Source organism: Pleurodeles waltl, chromosome 8 (genome assembly GCF_031143425.1).
Source record: "Pleurodeles waltl isolate 20211129_DDA chromosome 8, aPleWal1.hap1.20221129, whole genome shotgun sequence".
In the NCBI taxonomy this organism is placed as follows: Eukaryota; Metazoa; Chordata; class Amphibia; order Caudata; family Salamandridae; genus Pleurodeles; species Pleurodeles waltl.
In genome coordinates this window covers 1,510,336,729-1,510,357,751 of record NC_090447.1, presented here as the reverse complement: position 1 = coordinate 1,510,357,751, position 21,023 = coordinate 1,510,336,729, and positions in this window count along the sequence as shown.

The following is a 21,023-nucleotide window of genomic DNA, read 5'->3' as shown; positions in this document are numbered from 1 at the left end:
GCTTGCAGTGGAGAGTGTGTTTAAGTGAGAGAGAGCGTGTGTACGTGTAACCATGCATGTGTGAATGAAAGAAAAGGCTAAATGGTATACGATGTCACTTCTGCTACCCCTGGCATTTTGGTGAATTGATGTTCATGCCAAGATCTGAATTCTGCAGAGTAATTCAATATTTGAAGATAAGGTAGGTCCCCTTTTATACCCTTCCTTCTCCTGTATAACCATAAAATTGTAAACAGCTTTTCTCTTTATATTGCTTATTAGCTTTGTACTTTTACTGCTTCCTGTGTTGATTGAATTTTGTTGAATTTTTCATGTATTCCATAAAAAAGCTGACTAAACTCTGAATTCTGCAGAGTAGACTCCCTGTTCTGTGGCTTACCGAAGGAGGGGTCTCGTCCTTCTCAGTCAACACTCTCTAGGTGGGTTAAGCCCACCATTATTTTATGCTGTGAGTTAGCTCAAGTCCCACATCCAGACACTATTGAAAGGAGATCTACAGGGGGGTTGTCGTCTTCTTGGGCATCCTTTAAAGGAGCCTTGTTGAGGGACGTCTGTTGTGCTGCTGCATGGCAATCGCTGCAGACTTTCTGTTCACACCATCCGGTTCAGTAGGGTGAAGGTTTATCTACCTCTTTTAGGGATTGTGTTTTGTCTGCTGTTTCTAATATCTATATTAATTTATAAGTGATATTTAATACATTTCCGATATTTAGCATTACACTTTCGGTGTCACATATGTTTTTGTATAATCAATCCTGTGATGCCTGAGTATCATCTCACTTGTAAGGACTGTGTCGGGGAAGATGGACGAGGAGGTAATGCCCCAGTTACTTACTGGTAATCTTCATTACTCCAAGTCTTCCCTGATAAAGTCCTCTTCTCACCCTGCCTCCGAGGGTGGGATTGATTATAGTTAGTTTGTATTTTTTTCTCTTGGTACACTTGTGATGTATAACATTCTCCCTTTTCTAGTGACTACTGGCTAATGGCAGCCATGTTGGAAGGAATTTTTTTGTTCAACTAGGGAACAGGTTCTGCCGGACGGAGATGAAACCTCACTTGTAAAGACTGTATCGAAGATGATGGGCATGGAGGTAATGAGCCCTCAAAGCCATACCTTTAGTACAGAATATTGACCAGGAGTTGAAAACAACGTAGCTGATTGTTTAATGAGACTAGTTACGAGTCAAAGTGAAAGCCGTGATGTGGATGAAGCAGGCGGTCATTCGGAACAAAGTTTGGGTGTAGTTACGCAGGGGGTAGTTTCAGAATAGGTCCTGATGATATTTGATGAAGTTGAGGAATCAGTGGGAACGTTTTAGGACGAGAAGTTATTGGGTGAAGGGGTGACACCACTTTGATTACTTAAGGAGGAATTATTCTGTGTGAATGGTGTAGTGTTTAGAGGTTGCGGGTTAAGCTGCCCAGGAAAGACTAGACCGAAACAACTAGAATTAGCTCATGCTGGATATGCGAACAAAAGAATGAGAGAAGATTGCAGTGTTCTTATGTTTAGGTTAGTCTATGTATGAAGGAACACTGTTGTGCAAGAAGTAGAATATTTTCAGTAGAATGTTTTTATTGTAATAACTGGAATGTTGTGGGAGGTTTCTCTAGCAGTTTAACAAAGGCAGAAGGAGGCTGCATGATTGTAATTGTAATTGTATTTATATCGCACTTACTACCCCTGATGTGACGCCGAAGTGCTTTTCAGTGAGTAGCACGCTACTCCGGAACCCAAGAGGAATTAGTGGTGGATCAGTATAGGGAAATATGAGTACAGTGTTAGTATTGGTATGAGTTAATTTGAGCAGAGGATATGTGAGTTTGTTAGTTGGATTGACTAGAGTAATGGAGGGATAGAGGAGGGAAGAATTCAGAAGTCTTAATTGGGAGTTTATAGTAATAGGATAAGGCTTGGGATGAGTAAAGGAGAGATGGAGGAGGGAAGAATCTGTGGAAAGGGGTTAGGGAGATCAAAGTAGCAGGAGGGGTTTTGGATGAGTCAAAGGTGAGAGGGGAGGATTTAGTAGGGTTGTTTGGGAGATCATGGTGGTAAACTGAGGTTTGCGGTGAGCTGGATGCAGTAGAGGAGGAGCTTAGGCAGAGTTATTTTGGAGATTAAAGTAGTAGAATGGGTTTGGGATGAGTCAGGGTGGGGATGGAGGCTAGATTAATAGAGACATAGGGTGATTGGGAGACAGTGTAAAGCTTGTAAGAGAGCAAATTTATAATATTTTGTAATTATTTATTAGTATTATTTTAAATAAATATACATTTTATTTTTATTATTATTTTTTTATTTTATTTATGTGTGGTTGCCATCTTTAGATTTGTTTTTCATCATTCATGCCCCTTATCTTCTGAGGAGGTGGGTGGGTCACCTGTAAACTCAGAAAATTCTTCAAGCTGCAAAACTCCTCCAACAGGTAAGAAACCATTTCGTTTTGCAACATGACTCTTTTCTGGATTCCCATGCTGTGCATTGATTTTATAGATTTTTTTTATTGTGGTGGTTGGCTTTAAGATGAGCCGAGTTTGCAAATAAATGTTTAAATCCATTTTGTCCTGCTTGAGCTTCTTTTCTCATTTGAATGTCTATACCAAAATGTTTTGTGAACGTGTGCACAGAGGACCAAGTAGCTGCCATGCAAATACTCTTCAAATGTATACTTGCTAGAAAGACTGTTATTGCTCCTTTTTTGAGAGTAGAGTGTGCCTTTGGTTTGTAGTGGTAGGCCCACAGTTGTGTGGCACATTTGGATAGTTTCTGTAATCCATTTAGAGTGTATACCCTTTGTCATTGGTTCCCCCATGTTGTCTACAAATGAAGCTAATAGTTGCGTCCCTTTTTCTGACTTTTTTTCTCCATGTAGTACATCACTCTGCTTGTGTCTAGTGTGTAACGCTCTTTCCAATTGGTTCTTAGAAAAAACCTGGTATTTGAATTGTTTGATTTATGCAGAAATGCAACATTGTCTTGGGTAGGAATTCTGGATCTATCATGACTACTCTATTTTTAAGTGCGGCTCTTGGATTTTGAGTGCCTGTAATTTTCTTACTCTCTAGAGGTGTCATTGAGATAAGGAATGTCGGCTTCAAAGTTATAATTTTTAGAGAGGCTCAAACGGTTTGCTTCTGTCAGTACCAGATTTAAGTTCCACGTAGGGTCCAGCACCCTCCTAGGAGGTGCTATCTGTTTTACTCCTTCCAGAAATCTCTTGCTTACTCCTACTAATATGAACTCCTGTATCGTGACTATTGCTGTTAAATGTACCTTTAGTGAGGCATATGTTAGTTTGCAATATAGTAGGTGTGAGGTATCTTAGGAGTTTTCTGTGCTTCATATTGTATTATTAGGCCTTGTTTTGGCACCACCTCGAGTACTTTTCCCATTCGGCTACGTAGCATTTTCTTTATGCCTTCTCGCTTCTCTGAGGATTGCCATTGTGTTTTCTGGTAGCCCTAGATGTCCAAACTCCCGATCTTCAGGACCCATGCTGCTAAACGTAAAGCTTCTGGTTCCGCATGGAGAACTTCCCCCTTGCGTAGAGAGCAGGTCTTGCTTCCTTAGTAATCTCTACATTGTTGGCACTAATTCCATTAGGTTCAAGAACCAAGTCTCTCGCCCACTGAAGGTCAATGAGCATTAGGGGTCTGATTTATACTTTTTTAGCGCCGCAGTTGCGTCTTTTTTTACGCAAAAGTGGTAAAAACTTACAAAGTTCAATTATATTTTGTACGTTTGCGCTGCTTTTGCGTAAAAAAATGACACAAATACGGCGCTAAAAAAGTATAAATTTGCGGATTACTTTGTGCAAAGGAGGTATTCGATAAACGCAAGCACATATCCTTGACCAGTCTATCAGGGAGTGTTGGTGTGGATGTCTGAACGAGAAGAACTGGCATTTTACCCTCTTCGGAGTTGTGTATACATCTATTTCTGGTGTTCCCTATTTCCTGAATATGAGTTTGAGTATGGACTGATGGAGTTCCAACTCGTGGGAGGAGGATACTTGCCTGGTTAGCTTGTCTGCTTTGACACGGTCATTCCCTGGAAGACGCAACTGTTATGTTTTTTTCTCAATGGCCCCATCAATGTTTCCTGAGCTAGTCTTTATAGGACAAAGGATTGCGCTCCTCCCTGCCTTGTTGAGATAGAAAATTGTTGTTGTATTGTCTGAACTAGTAGAGATTTTCTGAAAGGCTTTCAAGGCAAGGAACACTGTCTATAGCTCCAGTGTATTGATGTTGTGCTGCTTCCTGTTCCTTTCATATTCCTCTGACCCAGAGTTTCAATATGTGCTCCAAGACCCATATGTGAGGCATCTGTGTTACTGTGGGAGCTGGCTGTACACAAGGTCTTCCCGCTGTTGAATGTGATCTGTTCCATCACGCTGTAGGAAAATACCCTCTTTTTGGCGTGGTTACCCCCACTTTAAGCTTGCTGGCAGTGTGTTTTGACTGTGTTCACTGGGATCCTGCTAACCAGTATCCCAGTGACTGGGCTCTCTCCCTTTGGTTGTCCCTGACTTAGTACACCCCACAATTGGCATACTGGTGCCCCCATGTAAGTCCCTAGTATATGGTACCTAGGTACATAAGGCACATGCCCAAAATGTATTATGATCTTCACAGTTTTACTTCAGTATTCGTCTTCAAATCAGAACTCCAGCCTCAGATCAGACTCCAGCCAACACGTGTTACAACTGGGAAGTAAACCAATGACTTCATCAGTGCTGTAATTACATATATATATCGTGTTGTACATTTCCCACTTTATATCAACAATATTGTCATAAATAATATCCCACTCGCTTTTGAAGCAAGCAGGAACTTCTAATTAATTCGTGTCAGACTTTCTTCCCATCCCATGTATTATGTATACACAAAAAACATATAAAAAAATTATATGACAAATACCTCCATCTTAGTCCCCTCCAGCAATAATCATATATGAGGTATTTAGAATATTATAATGTGTCATGCACACATATGTAGAACCCTTCACGGATTGTTGATGTTCAGAGTTTTGGGTGTGTTCCCTGTTAAGTGCACCGTCTTGTAACGTGATTTATATTGTGATGTAGTTTGAAAACATATATGACAGGAAGCACTATTTTCTCTCTTAAGCCACCCATTGTTATAATAGTAGGATGGTACCTAGGTACTGTGGACATTGGGGCACCAGGGGTTCCCCATGGACTGCAGCATGAATAATGCCACCCATGGAGAGCCCATGCAAAACGTGTCAGCAGGCCTGCCATTGCAGCCTGCGTATAAAGGTATGCACCCTTTCACTACAGGTCACTGCACCAAGACACTGTAAGTCACCAATATGGAAGGCCCTCCTAGCCCAGAGGGCAGGGTGCAAGTACCTGTGTGTGAGGGCACCCCTGCATGAGTAGAGGTGCCCCTACAAACTCCAGCTCCATTTTCCTGGACTTCATAAGCGCAGGGAAGCCATTTTAACCGTGTACTGGACACAGGTCACTACTTGTGTCAGCTACATAATGGTAACTCCGAACCTGTTCATGTTTGATATCAAACATGTCAGAATTCTACCACAATACTGTTGCCAGTATTGGTTGTATGATTCCATGCACTCTGGGGGCTCCTTAGAGGACCCCCAGCTTTGCTTCTACCAGTTTGCAGGGTTTTCCTAGGCAGCCTGCACTGTTGTCATCCTACAGACAGGTTTTTGCCCTCCTGCTGCTCGACGAGGTCAAGCCCAGGAAGGCAGAACAAAGAAGTTCCTTTGGGAGTGGGAGGCAACATCCTCTCCCTTGGAAATAGGAGTTACATGGCTTGGGAGGGGTGGCATTTGGTGCCCTCCTTGCATAAACCGGTTTGCACTAGTCCAGGGACCCTCGGTCTCTGCTCTGGTGCAAAACTGGACAATGGAAAAGGGAGGCCAGAGCTCCTCCAGGTGGCTACTTGATTCTGCCATCTTGAATCCAAGGTGGGAAGAGGCCCCTGGGAGCATCTGAGTAGCCAGGTCAGGCAGGTGACTTCACAGCCCCCTCCTGATAGGTGGTCACCCTGCTAGGTGACCAATCCCACTTCCTGGGCTTTTATGGGTCCCCCTCCAGAGTGGGTCCTCAGATTCGATGTGCAAGATTCCAGCAGGACTCCTCTGCATCGTTTACTTCAACTTCTGGCCACCAGGAGTGAAACTGGACCCTCTAAGACCTGACAATCTGCAACTCCAGCGACAACTCTGCTTTGCAACATTGTTTCTCCTGCTCCTTTCAGCAACTGCAATGCTCCCCTGGTGTGGCAAATTAGTTTAAATAAAATTTCAGTTTGTCTACACTGGAGTTGCCACACAAACCTCGTACAAAGTGGACATTGGCTGTGACTGTCTCAAACCACAAGTTTACTTTTTCTTTCTTCATCTGAAGGAGATTGTCGTTCCCAATAGTGTTGTGGGAGCAGAGTAAGTGTTTTGTTGCAAATGGAATTCCCTTCTTTAAGCAGTGTGTGGAAAGCATCAATCAATCTATCAATCAGGGATTTGTAAAGCCCACTACTCACCCGTGAGTGTCTCAAGGCGCTGAGGCGGGGAGGAGGGAGAAGGCGGGGGGGGAGGTGCTGCTTCTGCTCAAACAGCCAGGTCTTGAGAAGTTTCCTGAAGGTAAGGAGGTCTTTGGTTGGCGCAGGTGGGTGGGAAGAGTGTTCCACGTTTTGGCGGCGAGGTGCGAGAATGATCTACCGCCGGTTGTAGTTCTGCAGACGCCTGGGACGGTTGCGAGGTCGGCAGAATGGAGAGGCCGGGTCGGGGTGTAGAAGGAGAGTCGTCTGTTGAGGTATTCTGGTCCGGTGTTGTGCAGTGCTTTGTGAGCGTGGGTGAGGAGTTTGAAGGTGTTTCTCTTGTTGACTGGGAGCCAGTGCAGGGTTTTCAGGTGGTCTGTTAGGTGGCAGTGGCGGGGATGTCCAGGATGAGGCGTGCGGAGGCGTTCTAGATGCGTTGCAGCCTCTTCTGGTGTTTGGTCGTAGTTTCTGTGTAGAGGGCACTGCCGTAGTTCAGCTTGCTGCTTACGAGGGCTTGGGTGACTGTTCTTCTGGTTTCGGTGTGTATCCATTTGTAGATCTTTTGAAGCATGCGGAGGGTGTTGAAGCAGGAGGAGGAAATGGCATTGACTTGCTGGGTCATGAATAGTGAGGGGTCCAAGATGAATCATAGGTTGCGTGCGTGGTCAGTGGGAGTCGGAACGGTTTCGAGAGTGGCAGGCCACCAGGAGTCATCCCATGCAGAGGGAGTGGAGCCGAAGATGAGGACTTCCGTCTTGTTGCAATTGAGTTTGAGGCAGCTGCTCTTCATCCATTCGGCGATGGCCTTTATTACTTCGTGGAGGTAGGTCTTGGCGGAGTCCTTGGGGCGGGAGAGGATCAGCTGGGTGTCGTCGGGCGATGTTAGCAATCGGGACCTTGTAGCTGATGAAGAGTGTCGGGCTGAAGGACGAACCCTGGGGTACGCCGCAGATTATTTCGGTGGCCTCCAAGCGGAATGGGGGGAGGGGACTCTCTGGGTTCTGCCGGTGAGAATGGAGGTGACCCAGTCCAGGGCTCTGTTGCGGATTCCAGCATTGCTGATGCGTGAGTGTAGGGTGTGGTGGCAGACGGTGTCCAACGCGGGCGAGAGGTCCAGGAGGATGAGGGCTGCGGTTTCCCCACTGTCCAGTATGGTTCTGATGTCGTTGGTGGCAGTGATGAGGGCGGTTTCGGTGCTGTGGTTGCTGCGGAATACAGATTGGGTAGGGTCCAGGATGCGGTTCTCCTCTAGGAAGCAGGTTAGTTGTCTGTTGACAGCCTTCTCAATGGCTTTTGCTGGGAAGGGGAGCAGGGAGATAGGCCGGAAGTTCTTGAGGTACTTTGGGTCCACCTTGGGTTTTTTGAGGAGGGCGTTGATCTCAGCATGTTTCCAGCTCTCCGGGAAGGTGGTGGACTCGAAGGAGCTGTTGATGGTCTTCCGTAGTTGGGATGCGATGGCAGAGCTTGCTTTGTTGAGGATGTGGTGAGGGCAGGGGTCAGATGGAGAGCTGGACTGGATGGTGTTCATGATTTTGATGGTGTTGTTGTCTTTGACGGGGGTCCAGGAGAGCAGGAGGTTGGTCGGAGGTGAATCTGTGGTGTTGGAGGTTGTGGGGGGGTCTGGGTGCTGAAGCTGTCGTGGATGTCTGCAGTCTTGCAGTGGAAGTAGGAAGCTAGGGAGTCGCATAGGTCTTGGGATGGCGGATGTCGTTGGTGTTGGAGCTGGGGTTGGGGAGTTCCTTCACGACGTTGAAGAGCTCCTTGTGGCTTTGTGCATTGTTGTTGATTCTGTCTTTGAAGGCAGTTCTTTTGGCGGCTCGAATGAGTTGGTGGTGTCTTCGGAAACCATCATAGTGTTGTGCCATGTGCACACAGTTAGGAATGTGTCAGCCCTATTGAGATGTTTGATTGGGGAATAGTGCCACTGAGAAATCAGAGTGGCTATGTCGGGCACGTCCTGGAAGCCATTTTGGATTGGGACAATGGCCTTCAGCAAACGCAAGCGGCCTCCAGCAAACACAGCAGAGATATTCTTTTAGGCCGCATGAACTACTTGGAAATCATCATCAAATAACGCATGGTCTGGCCACCATTTTGGATTGGAGCTACCAGCATTTAGCGATCCAGCATTAGTTGTTCTTGTGGTGTACGGTTGGAGTTTTGCTCAACAGTTCATCCTGCCATATTGGAGGGGGTCAGACTATGAATGAATTTGCTCTTTAAATAATGTCATTATACTGTTTCAGATCATTTTGAGTTCCGGTGTTTTGGTCACCTATTGAAACTACAAGCTCCACTTTGTGTGTCATTGTCCCTGTTGCTAAACAGTGATATGCACACTTTCTTTTGTTGAATCAGCTACTGGCTTCACATGCTGCACACTGCAAAGTTGCCAGGATATACTATGGTTTTTCAGTGATCTGCTCTTTTGCATCTTCCAAGCATGTCACAAATGACAGACTTTTCAGTAATACGCAGCATAGAGTGTCTCTATGATGCAGTCAGTGAATCCACCACTTCCATTTTTAGAATCTCCTGGTGAACCACCAGTTGGGTGGAGTAACTAGTTTGACGCATTCCAAACTTACCTGGGAGCTATTGGGGCATTCAGGTTTTGCCCTGAATGGAAAAAATATTTATTTTTACATTCCTTGGGTTTCGAAGGTCGTTCATTTCTTAAACACTTACCTGAGGTGGAAGGTGTTGATGGTGAAGTGATAGATGAGTACATTGAAAAAGTTTAAAAACTAGAGTTACGTGTTGATGTCCAACCTTGTCTGGTAGTGTTAGGTCACAAATTCCTTCTCCTCATGAGAAAGCAACTATGTGGTGAGAATGTGAATACATATGTGTCAGTACTCAAGAGACTGGTGGTGGATTGTCACTTTGAAAATTTCCTTGAACAGCTGGTTCATGATCAATTTATTTGTCATTGTACAAACAAAGCCATTCAACAAAACCTTTTGTCTTTAGGTAATTCAGCATTGGAAGAGACATTGCACATAGCTAAGAGCAAAGAAACTTCACAGATCTCGATTAAGGAACTAGAAGAAAAAAACAGATGTTGTTACTATTATACATCAAAAAGGGAAAAAAGGTAGTAAAGAGTTGAGTTATTTTAAAAATGTTACCATGTCATCAAAATGTTTTTTAAACAAACTAATTTATGCTTCAGATGTGGAAATGTGGCTCATTTCAGGAGTAGGAAACAATGTCCGGCTATGAATGTCACTCACAGGAATTGCAAAAACTTAGGACACTTTACCAAGATGTGTCAGAATGTCAGTTAGACAAACTCCAGGAGGATCTTCAAGACATGGTGCTGGTTGTCAATGAGGGATGTGTGGCTTTAGGGTATCTGGCTAACTGTGTGGACCCATATGTTTATGTATTGGTGGGTGACAGATCATTGAAACTCCTGGTGGATTCTGGGTCCAGGATAACTTAGACAAATAAGGAATGTTTTTATGAAAAACAGCTGGGTCGAGTACTGGAAGCCCCTGATCACGCCCCAGTGTCCTAAGACATTATATTGTCAGTGTTTTTTGAGGATGTGTTAGAGTTCAAAGACAGGACATGTATTGGGAAAATGTAGTGTAGGAAGTTGGCTCTGTACATACTATTTCAAAGTAAGACATAGTGTGCACAGAGTCCAAGGGTTCCCCTTAGAGGTAAGATAGTGGCAAAATTAGATAATTCTAATGCTTTATTTTGTGGCAGTGTGGTCGAGCAGTAGGCTTATCAGAGGGTAGTGTTAAGCATTTGTTGTACACACACAGGCAATAAATGAGGAACACACACTCAAAGACAATTCCAGGCCAATAGGTTTTTGTATAGAAAAATATATTTTCTTAGTTTATTTTAAGAACCACAGGTTCAAGATTTACAATCAATACTTCAAAAGAAAGGTACTTCACTTAGATACTTTAGGAACTTTGGATAAAAGCAATATCATATACAATCTTTGGAAAAATGGCAATAAGCTATTTTCAAAGTGGACACACCAAAAATCAACAGTTCATGGGGGAGGTAAGTAAAGGTTAGATTAGGAGGTAAGTAAAACACTTACAAGTCTCAGTTCTGGGGCATAGGCAGCCCACCGTTGGGGGTTCAAGGCAACCCCAAAGTTACCACACCAGCAGCTCAGGGTCGGTCAGGTGCAGAGGTCAAAGAGGTGCCCAAAACAAATTGGCACCTATGGAGAACAGGGGCGCTCCGGTTCCAGTCTGCCAGCAGGTAAGTACCTGCGTCCTCAGGGGGCAGACCAGGGGGGTTTTGTAGAGCATCGGGGGACACACAAGTAGGCACACAAAACACACCCTCAGTGGCACAGGGGCGGCCGGGTGCAGTGTGCAAAGCAGGCGTCAGGTTTAGTATTGATTTCAATGGAGGGACCCGGAGGTCATTCTAGCAGTGCAGGCAGGCACAGGGGGGGCTTCTCGGGACAGCCACCATCTGGGCTAGGCAGAGGGTCGCCTGGGGGTCACTCCTGCACTGAAGTTCGGTTCCTTCAGGTCCTGGGGGCTGCGGGTGCAGTGCTGGTTCCAGGCGTCGGGTCCCTTGTTACAGGCAGTCGCGGTCAGGGGGAGCCTCTGGATTCTCTCTGCAGGCGTCGCTGTGGGGGTTCAGAGGGGTCATCTCTGACTACTCACGGGCTAGCAATCGCCGGGGAGTCCTCCCTGTGGTGTTTGTTCTCTGGATCTCGAGCGGGGGGCGTCGGGTGCAGAGTGTGAAGTCTCACGCTTCCGGCGGGAAACGTGCAGTCTTTGAAAGTTGCTTCTTTGTTGCAAAGAAGTAGCTGGTTTTGAGCAGGGCCACTGCTCACAGGAGTTTCTTGGTCCTTTAGTCCAGGGCAGTCACCTGAGGCTTCAGAGGTCGCTGGTCCCTGTCAGATGCGTCGCTGGTTTTCAAAGTTGGAGACAGGCCGGTAGGGCTGGGGCCAAAGCAGCTGTCGTTGTCCGTCTTCTCTGCAGGCTTGTGGGTCAGCAGTCCTTCTTGTTTCTTCAGGTTGCAGGAATCTAGTTTCCTAGGTTCTGGGGTGCCCCTAAATACTGAGTTTAGGGGTGTGTTTAGGTCTGGGAGGGCAGTAGCCAATGGCTACTGTCCTTGAGGGTAGCTACTCCCTCTTTGTGCCTCCTCCCTGTGGGGAGGGGGGCACATCCCTAATCCCATTGGGGGAATCCTCCAAACTCAAGATGGAGGATTTCTAAAGGCAGGGGTCACCTCAGCTCAGGACACCTTAGGGGCTGTCCTGACTGGTGGGTGACTCCTCCTTGTTTTTCTCATTATCACCTCCAGCCTTGCCGCCAAAAGTGGGGGCAGTGGCCGGAGGGGCAGGCATCTCCACTAGCTGGGATGCCTTGGGGCGCTGTAATACAGTTCCTGCGGGGGTGAGAAGCACCTCCACCCAGTACAGGCTTTGTTCCTGGCCACAGAGTGACAAAGGCACTCTAACCATGTGGCCAGCAACATATCTGGTGTGTGGCAGGCTGGCAGAAAATGGTCAGCCTACACTAGAAGTCGGATTGGTATTCAGGGGGCATCTCTAAGATGCCCTCTGGGTGTATGTTACAATAAATTGCACACTGGCATCAGTGTGCATTTATTGTGCTGAGAAGTTTGATACCAAACTTCCCAGTTTTCAGTGTAGCCATTATGGAACTGTGGAGTTCATCTTTGACAAACTCCCAGACCATGTACTCTTATGGCTACCCTGCACTTACAATGTCTAAGGTTTTGCGTAGACAATGTAGGGGCATAGTGCTCATGCACATTTGCCCTCACCTGTGATATGGTGCACCCTGCCTTAGGGCTGTAAGGCCTGCTAGAGGCGTGACTTACCTATGCCACAGGCAGCGAGGTTGGCATGGTTGGCATGGCACTCTGAAGGAAGTGCCATGCAGACTTGGTCATTTTCTCCCCACCAGCACACACAAGCTGTGAGGCTGTGCACATGTGCTGAGTGAGGGGTCCCCAGGGTGGTATAAGACATGCTGCAGCCCTTAGAGACCTTCCCTGGCATCAGGGCCCTTGGTACCAGGGGTACCAGTTACAAGGGACTTATCTGAGTGCCAGGGCTGTGCCAATTGTGGAAGCAAAGGTACAGTTTAGGGGAAGAACACTGGTGCTGGGGCCTGGTAAATAGGGTCCCAGCACACTTTCAATCAAAACTTAGCATCAGCAACGGCAAAAAGTTAGGGGGTAACCATGCAAAAGAGGCATTTCCTTACATGTAGGTACAGGTCAAAGGATTATGTATTATGGGGTGGCTCCACCCAGTACTTTTCAAGATGGTCCTCAGGCTGGCACCAAAGACCAGGTTTCTATAGTAGGAGAAGGATAGGTGGAGGGGCTCAGGGCCAAGTGTACAACTGTTTTAAGATCATCTTGGTGCCATTAATGGTTTCCAACATAGGAAAAAAAGTTAAGGATTGTTCAGTGCCTGTGAAGCATCAATTGCGAAGTGTTCCGTTTTCTGTTAGGGAGGATCTTTGAAAAAGAATTGATGAAACTGTGTGACAAGGGTATCATTGAACCAACTGAGTCTTCCCTATGGTTATCACTGTTGGTTGTGGTAATCAAGGGCAGCGGTGAATTAAGAATAGTGTAGACATGCACAGTCTTAACAAGGCCATTTGAGTCAATTTGCACCCTCTTCTGAAAATTGCAGATCTTCTGGCTTTAGTTACAGGGACCAAATTGTTCACAAAACTAAATGCAGTTTCAGCTTATCATCAAGTGTTCTTAGAACCAAATCCCAGGAATCATACTGCTTTCATATCTCCTATTGGTACATTTCAATACTGTAGGTTTCCGTTTAGTTTAGCCTCAGCGGTGTCTGTATTTCAGAGAATAATGTACTAGTTGTTCAAGGGGTTGAAAGGGGTTGTTGCATTCCAAGACATGTTAATGTTTGCGGCAACTAAGGAGGAACATGAAGTCACCCTAAACCAAGTATTGATCATTTAACAGAAGAAGAGGGTAGACCTGAAAACAGATAGATGTGAACTTTGTAAAAACAAGGTTGAATATTTGGGTCACATTGTTTTGGGTGATAGGGTTGAACCAAGTCCTGGGTGAGTTAATGCTATAATTGCTGCTTTACTACCAACTGATAAAATAGGGCTCACGTCCTTTATAGGTTTATGTGGAGGCTATGCCTGTTTCATACCAGACTATGCCTCACACATGAAGCCTTTGACTATATTTTGAAGAAGAATGTACTTTTTAGGTGGTATTTAACATGCAAGGAGTCTTTTGACTGGAGAAAGAAGTAGTTGGCAAGTTCACAAATTCTCAAGCTTTTTGACCCGAAGTAGCCATGCTGTCACTGTGGATGCAAGCAATCAGGCTCTTGGGGTTGTTCTCACCCAGTGTTATGGTAGTGTTAAAAATAAAATTGGATATGTTTCTAGGGTGCTGCGAGAGACAACCTATTTTTCACCATTAAAAAAAATTGTCAGCCTGTTGGTAGGCAGTACAGCAATTCAAACCATATATTTGGGTCACTAAATTCACTGCAAAAACAGATCATAAACCTGTGGTCGCTATCATTAGTGCAGAAAAAAATTAAAGAACAAACACCAAGAATTTCAAGGCTGTCGACTAAACTATTGCAGTTCCATTATGATACAGTGCACATACAAGCAATGAGGAATTTAAGATCTGACTTTCTGTCTAGGTTTCCATCTGAAGCAGTATTCTTCATTGATGTTGAATATCAACTGGGTGAGAATTGTTTGATTGCCACCGTGGTTGTGGTGGATGTGTATGCTATTTCAGAGTCTGAGTGTGAGGCTGAAATGATGACAGATAAGAACCTGAAGTTAGTCATTGCATATGTGACTAATAGATGGCCCACAGAAAATTTATTGAGAGCACTTGCCAACATTTTTGGAAAGTGAGTTATGAATTGTCAGCCGAAGTTGGACTTTTGGTCAGAGCAGATAAATTAGTACCTCCTGTTGGTTTGAGGGACAAGTCGACCAAGGTAGCTCACAAGGGAGATTGAGGATGTATTTTTTACCAAACTACGGTTGAGGAAAACATTGCAGTGGCCCTCAATTGACAGAGAGGTTAATCGTTTTGTTGGGGAGTGTGTTATTTGTGCCAATTGAGAGAACAGTTTGGTAATAAAAAAATCATTACAGCCTATTGAATGCCCACCTAAAGCTTAGGAAAAAGGTTGTTGTCCTACTTGGCCCTTTCAATAAGTTACCCAGTCAGGTTTGCATTGGTGGTGACTGATTTTTATTCAAAATGTCCAGAGCAAGATTTGTTTCTGAGCTGAATGCTAAGGCTGTCATGGAATTTGTGAAATATATTTTCTTCTGGGAAAGATTCCCTCTATTCTTAGTTTTTGATAATACTGTACAGTTGCAGAATGAGGCAGTAGGCAGGTTTTTAAAATCTGGGGATGTTAAGCATAGTTATTTCATCATCTCCAAACCAATGGGCAGGTGGAGCGCATTAATCAGATGTTAGTTCAATGTCTTCAGTAGGCTTTTGCCAACCAGTGTGTTGTACTCCAAGCTGTGCATTTAGCTTTATAGTTTTACTGTATCAGTTCCCAGTCTTCTACTCATACATCTCCATTTGAGTTGCTGAGGGGCAGGAAACCTGCTATTAAGGTTTGCCCGAGATGATGTGTAAGTGAGTTTAATTTAGCATTGAAGTGCATGATACAGATTCCAAGATAATGAGAACTCTATCAGAAGCTAAATCCAAGCAGAAGGAAGTGTTTGACGGTCATAACCGGGTGAGTTCAAGTTCACACATGTGATGTTGTACACATCAAGAAGGGTGGTTATGTGAAGAAGGGTGGTCAAAAGTTCAGAGGTCCTGTGGTGGTGGGCAAAGTGTGTGGCAATGCGGTCAGAGTCAATGGTTCCAATTGGTGGAATATCGCAGGAGTGGTGAGATTAAGGGTTGGTTCTGGGTCAGGCAATTTGAATGGTGTTGATGAGAGCAGTGCAAATGGAGCTGGACGTGAAGATGTCTCTAAGGGCGTTCCCTCTAAAGTGTTGTGAATTAGGAGATGAAGTGTACCTCTAACAGTCAGCAAAGTCGCAGAGTTTAAGTTCGCAGAAGAGTCAGACAAATGTCACTCAGGTTCAGGAAGTAGCTTGTGGGTCATAATTGTTTCTACTTTTAGTCTGTATGCCTGTTTCTATGACTGTGAACAGGATTAAATTTTCAGAGGGTCGTCGTCCACTGCCTTTTGTTGTAAAGGGTCAGGTTTAAGTTTATTTTTAATACTGTGATTAATTTTGGTTTAAGTTGATGGTTTGTAATGTTTTCCCATATTTTAGTTTTTCTTTTATGTATTTTTTTTTCTTTCATTAGTTTCCTTTTGTGTTTTTGTAAGGGGAGAAGTAATGTAGTGTTCTTATGTTTAGGTTAGTCTGTGCATGAAGGGAAAGCTATTGTGCCAGTAGTAGAATGTTTCAAGTAGAAAGTTTTTATTGTAATAACTGGAATGTTAAGGGAGGATTCTATAGCAGCTGAAGAGGGGCAGAAGGAGGCTGCAAGACACTCCCTTGGTGTGGCAACTTCGCTGGAATAAGCTTCCTCCAGTTTTACTACATTTCATGATTTGTTTCCTCTTTATGTGTTCGAGGGAACACCACAGAGATTTTTGGTGGCAGAGGTTTAAATTTATTTATTAGTAAGGCACTGTATTGAATGTAAACATTGAGATAAAGTGTGTAAAGCAACAACTTTGCCCATGGTTTGTAGGAAATTATTGACACCACTGTGATAAGTAGTGGCATTACGTCTGATACAAAGTGACAAGGGAAGGTTGCTGCATATTTTAGGGTTAGTTGATTGATTTTCTAGGTGGCTTGAAGTGTGATCAACAACATTATCACAAAATGCATCGTCAGATTTTTCAATGAGGCCATGCGTAGGGAGGGATTTCCATCACAAATCCTGAGCGATGGCAATTATGACAAATATAAGAGGCGTATTGTATCATCCTCAAGTGAATTGTATGCTTGACAATCAATCAATCAGTGAGTCATGTATGTGCGGCTTGTCACACTGGAAGGGTCTCTAGGCGCTGGTAGGGGCTGCAAGCCTTGGTTGGTGGGAGATGGTGATTGAAGAGCCAGGTCTTGAGCTGCATTCTGAAGTCCTTCAGGGAGGGGGATGTGCGCAGGTGTAGATTGTTTCAGGATCTGGTGGCGAGGTAGGTGAAGGAGCACTCTCCGCAGTGGTCCCAGCAGATGCAGGGGATGCGGGCCAGGGCAAGGGTGGAAGATCAGAGTTCTATGGTATGTTGGTAGAATGTCAGGCAGACGTAATGTAGGCTGGTCCGGATGTGTGGAGGGCTTTGTAGGTGTGGGTGAAAGGCTTGAAAAGGCATCTTTTCTGGGCAATGACCCAGTGGATGTCCTTGAGGTGGGAGCTGATGCTGGTTCTTCTGGGGAGGTTGAGGATTAGTATTGTCGCTGAGTTCTAGATGGTTTGGAGTCGGTTAAAGATCTGTTTGGTGGTTCCAGTGTAGAGTGTGTTGCTATAGTCGAGATGGCTGGAGATGAGGGCCTCAGTGACTGTCTTCCTGGTTGAGATTGGGATCCATCTGAAGATTTTACAGAGCATGCAGAGAGTGTGGAAACAGGCGGAGGAGACAGCATTTATCTGTTGCTTCATAGTTAGTTGCATGTCCAGGATGATTGCAAGGTTGCGTGTGTGGCCGGCCAAGTGCTGTGGGCCACCAGGTGTCATTCCAGAGGGAGGGATTTGTTCCCAAAGATGTTTTGTCTGAGTTGAGCTTAAGGCAGTTGGTTCTTATCCAGGTGGTGATGTCAGTCATCGTGCTTTGGAAGTTGGCTTTGGTGGTGATGGCGTCATCTGTGAGAGATAGGACAAGCTGAGTGTCGTCGGCCTAGGAGATGATGTTGTTACTGTGGGTGCGAGCAATGTCTGCAAGTGGTGTAAAATAGGTGTTGAAGAGGGTGGGGCTGAGGGAGGAGCCTTGGGAGACTCCACAGATGATCTCTTTGGGTGCGGAGTAGAAGGGTAGTAGGTAGATTCTTTGCTTACGGCCGGTGAGGAAGAAGGAGATCCGACTGAGTGCGTTGCGTTAGATGTCAATGTGGTGGAGTCTGGTGACGAGAGTGTGGTGGGATAGGTTGAGGAGGATCAGATTTATTAGCTCTGTTAAGGAACATGTTCTGATTTCTCACAGTGAAAGAATGAGTTGTGGGAGAAACTTAAGGAAGGGCCATGGTGTACAGAATATCACTGCATGGTACAACAGGAAGTGAGTACAAGCCTGAAGAAAGAATGGAGAGGCAGAAATGTTTGAAAGTGAACCTATACGAGTCGACTGATCAGACAAAGGCTGTTGATATGACTGATGTAAAACTGGGAGATTTTTGGCCTGATTCTCAATCTGCACTTTGTACTATAAAACATACTACAAAATGTACAACAAAATGTAAGTTTTGCCCATACTTATATGTGTGGAGTTCCTGGCCCCAACTGCAGAGTCTCCATGCATGTAAGTATAGATTTTTGTATTAAATGTGGGAGGGACACAGGGAACTTGATTGGAAAAGCCTTACTACTAAAGGGGATTGGTTAGATAGTAGTAAGAGGGGTTTATAGAGGTTAGGGAGGGATTGAGGGAGGGACATCACCCACCCACACAAGAGTAAGCCAACTGGATTAATCTGGAGGTGGAGACATATAACATACAGTTTTTTAGTAAGTTTACACTCAGAGTTTGTGAATAGCAAACCTCAAAGTGTAAACTTACTCAAAAGTGTAACTTGCCTATGTGAATCAGGCCCATAGTTATTAGGTTTCAGAGAAATTGGTCTACATTTTTAAATCCGGTGAAAGTGACCAAACTGCTTACTAACCATATAAAGGCAGAGGATAGGAGAGTGGGGAATATGCATGGGGGTCACCATTTGTCACGCTGAAGAAGAAAGAAGAAAACTCTACAATGGTCAGCAATTTAAGGAGCATGTGAAGACGCAAAGAGTGTGAAGTAAGACGATTGGAGGGTTATTGGAAAGAAAGAAAGGCGTGCCTGCCCACTTTCCTTAAAGACAATGCTCTCAGATATGCGTCTATTATCCACGTGTTCTTTACTCGAGGACTTTGGTTATAGGTACATTTCCTTTATTTTTTCTATGTCTTGTTGTCTCATTTTGGTTGTTGGGCTCATGTGTGACATTACTGAGGGGGTGTGTGTGACAGCGATAGGAATGCTGTGACAGTGTGTGTGAGTGTTTGTTTGCATGTTGATCTAGGACTGTTTTCAAGTATGAGCCTTCTAGCTCAGATAGCTCCAGCCTAAAGAATCAGATTGTGTCAATTGGTTGCCGGTTGGGGAAGGTTGTGGGTAAGGCTCCATATGAACATCTTAATAGACAACTGCTTGGAAATGCACCAATGAGTGAGACAGACCCATACATATGGTCCATATGCATGCCTTGTCCTTAAGGCTATAGTGGCTGAGCTCCAATGAGTCTCCAAGGCCACACATATCCTGAATCCAATAAGGGAACAAACACCACCTCTACGCCCTCAGACATGGTGTAGAAGCGTCTCCCTTCTAGAATCTTCTACAGTGAGGTCATTGAATCACCTGACCCCACTCGCTAATATAATGCAGTAGCAAGTCCTCCTTACATGTTCAGGCTCAGCTTCCAATTGCAGGCAAACTATCCATGAACCCTCAATACTACATACCTACATACTGTAAGTATATTAAAATCTGCTACTTAAAGAATCAAAATTCCAGGTGCGGACACACATACAGATTTGTGCAAGACCTACACGCTGTTAACGTGGTGATATATCCTAGATTTCCTGATGTTTCTTACCCCACAACCATAGTGTCTTGTATTCTATCCTCTGCCAAATGATTTGCCTTAGTAGACCTTGTTTCAGCCTTCATTATTCCCATACACCCTAAGAGTCAATACTGTTTCGCATCATCATTCTTGGTGAAGATCCTCCCCACCCTCGTCTTCCTGGGAGGATCTACTCGAGTTCAATATGTAGGTTATTTGTTTTCTGTGTCTGACTCCCTGCAGCTCCTCAATGAGTCAGCTGTAGTGGTGATGATAAAGTGTGGCACACAACAGTCCTCTCAAGATCAAGGGACAGGGGGCCACATGTACGAAAGGTTTTAGAGAATGCAAACAGTGAATTGGGCCATTTGCAACCTTAAAAACACTTTTTTACATGTACTAAACCTAGTTTGCGAGTCGGTAACTTATTACCGGCTCGCAAAATAGGGTTTGCGATGTGGTATTAGGAAGGGGCGCATTAAGGGCATCCCTTCCTGATAGCGAGTCGCAGGGTCATGTATGAATGTTTTATGACCGGAATACAGTCGCAAAATATTCATACTTTACCGATTCCGTGATGGAATTGGTAACCCATTTGCAAACAGGAATGGGTCCCCAAGGGACCTCTTCCCATTTGTGAATGTGGGCGCAAACTTTTTTAGAACCAGGCCGGGGTCCCAGGACCACTGCCTACTCTTATAGATTGAAAAGAACACTTTTCATTTTTGATTTTAAAATGCATCCCGTTTTCCTTTAAGGAAATGGGCCCCATTTTTAAAAATATTGCTTTATTTTAAAAAGTATTCACAGATATGATGTCTGCTGACCCCGGCCGGCCACCATCCCTGTGACTACAGCCATTTCCAATGGGTCGCAAATTGCAACCTTCCTCATGAATATTGATGAGGCAGGTCCTCTGTGACCCACTTGGGAATCGCAAACAGTGTCTGAGACAGTGTTATACATCACATTTTGCGAGTCTCAAAAAGTCGCAATTAGGAACTTGCAAAATGTTGCGATCGTATATGTGGCCCAGATTTACTTACATTTCACTCAATGCAGAGCAGTAAGCGAAGTTGCTGCGCTCAGTGAAAGGGAGACGGCAGAAATGTGCCATATTGACAAAGGTATGGTGCATTTCTGCTGTCTCCTGGCACTAGCTTAGTGTGCAGAGCCTAGCACCCACGCAGGCACCCTTGAGCCATGCTGAAAGGGTGCCTGCGTTGCAGGCAGGTTTGTTTTTGTTCAGGAAGACTTAACCTTCCTGTGCAAAATCAATCCACAAAGGCATTTTCCACTTTCTATTTGTGCTGCTGAATGCAGTATATAAGGAAAGAGGAAATGACGAGGAGAAATACAAGTATTTCTCCTTCTTATGCCTGGTTCAGGGAGGCGTACCTTTTTGACGCATTCCCAAGTTTACTAGCTTAAGTAAGTATTGGAATGCGCCAAAATCCATGGGTGGATGCATGAGAACTTCGATGTTGCCACCCAAGGAACACCTCCCTATCGCAAAGTGACATAAAGCATTGCTCTAGTCCGCTTTGTGCTACTTTTCAGGAAAAATCCCTTATAAAACCACACAAATCTGATTTGTGTGGCTTTGTATATTACAAATAACATTTTCATGTCATAGCTGAGCCAAAAAGTGGCAAATGCACAATTCAAAATGTT